The sequence below is a fragment of the Neophocaena asiaeorientalis genome, unplaced genomic scaffold, assembly GCF_003031525.2.
Source record: "Neophocaena asiaeorientalis asiaeorientalis breed wild unplaced genomic scaffold, Neophocaena_asiaeorientalis_V1.1 scaffold906, whole genome shotgun sequence".
Classification (NCBI taxonomy): Eukaryota; Metazoa; Chordata; class Mammalia; order Artiodactyla; family Phocoenidae; genus Neophocaena; species Neophocaena asiaeorientalis.
The window spans coordinates 1-2,157 of NW_020172272.1; positions in this window are offsets into that span (position 1 = coordinate 1).

Sequence of the window (2,157 nt, forward strand, 5' to 3'; positions counted from 1 at the left end):
TTTTAAAACCGAAATTTCTTGGAAGGATAAGAAATGAGTAGATATTGCTGTCTGTGGGGACTGTTTTGGACCTCTCGTTGCTGAGTTGATTGACTTAACCTTATGTCACGTTAAAGATGAATGGAAGGGGTTAAACAGATTGTGTTAATGCTTCCTTAGCTGACCAGTTAGGCAAAGGTCAGGCTTTGACAGCTGACAGCCTCCCAGACAAAAGGTCTCTGTGCTGCTGCAGTTCAGAGTCTGACAGCAGCTTATAATTTACCTTGATGTTTTTAAAAACCTTCTCAGGACAGTCACATATTTTTTTATTTGATTTGAAATGCCAGTGGCTAATGGCAGGATGCTTTTCACGAGCATAGTACTGAGTGGCAGGGACAGTGAAGCTGAGCATCCAGGTTGGAGAGGATTTTGTGTGTCACAGATGAAAACTCCACTGTGTGTTAAATAGAACAGGTGTTGGTCAGTTGCCAAATGTGTTCAGGGAGTGAGGGTTTTGAGAGAAGGCAAGCGTGGTTGGTAGCCTTATTGCCTGGCTCACTGAAAATAAGTATGTGTAAACTTTGAACTGCTTACTTTTGTTTATTTTAAAATAGCTTTCCTTATCGTGAACCTGACATTTACAATTTGTTTCTTATCCCCTGTAGTTTGAAATCTGAATTTCATCTATCTTAGAAGTTATTTTATGTCATTTTTGGCTGATAACTTCTTTGCAGTGAACACGAATTAAAGTTTAAGTTGTCATTTGTTATTGAAAATGTCAGTTATATGAATTTACTAGGAACTTTTGGTTGCTTTTTTCCGGTTAACATTGGAACATTGATTTTTACATTGATTTAATAGTTTTATGTGTGTAGTTGTGTGTGGTTATGTCTTAGATATTTGCAAGTTGGCCTTGTGGTGGACATGGTTTTCTGATCATTTTGACCCTTATACTCTTTCCATTGTTAGTTGATCTCATTTGGGTTGCTGAAGCTCTTTTGGAATGTGCATCCATCATGTGGTCAACTCTATTCCTATTACTTAAAATATGAAAATGTCATTTCTGTGATGTACATGAATATCTTTATACCTTACCCTCTGTGACATGTTTACAAATTATTATAAGCCTATCAGTAAGTCACAAAGTGATTTTAATGTGGTGCCTGCAAAGTGGAGAAATATGTGTACCTTTAATCTCTCTCTTTGACACAGAATAAATTTTAACCAATAGGGAGTGTGATGGTAGAGCTGAGGCAGGACGCACAGACATAAGAACAGGACACACTAGAGAACACATGTGTGATAAGCCTGGATGCCTTCCACAGGACTTCTGATGGGGCATTGCCCGTGAGGGGAGTGGAGAGGGGCCTGGAGGAGGGCGTAACGGTGGTTAGACACACTCTCGAGAAGCACTCGGTGGACGTCCAGGTCTAAAGGGGACTGAGGAGGGAAAGGATTAGTAACCAGATGAAGGGGCACGTTTGTCTTCAGAGTGGGGAAGTAAGTTGTATGTCCCAAGAGCATGAAGTAGGCAAGCTGGAGTTGAATTGCCTAAGGGTTCCAAGCACGGTGTTCTCTTTGAGAGTTGAGTAAATGTATGAGTTAATTTTGAGAGAAAGTAGTAGTCATTTCAAAAGATTTGCCTCTGTTCTGTTTCATGAATACTGGGTAATCTTTAAGATCAGTACAGTTACATGGAGTACTTATCCTTTCTCAGCGTTAGTATTATTATAAATCACTGTATATGTATTATATATTAAATGAACTTTTTGTGTTGAACTGAATTTGAGGGATTATGCTGGTTAGCAGATTTCAATTTGTTCTCTTTTTTATTTAGAAAAATTTGTGATTTAGGCAGAGCTCTTTGTGTTTCTGTTATAATTGTACCTTCAACTTCTTTCCAAATGATTTAAATGAAAGCATTAACACAGGGCTTCCTTTATATAGGCAGACTCCACAAGTATGATACTTTTATAATTCTCACAGTGGTTTTTTTTTTTTAAAACATCTTTATTGGAGTATAACTGCTTTACAGTGGTGTGTTAGTTTCTGCTTTATAACAAAGTGAATGAGTTATACGTATACATATATCCCCATATCTCTTCCCTCTTGCGTCTCCCTCCCTCCCTATCCCACTCCACCCCTCTAGGTGGTCACAAAGCACCAAGCTGATCTCCC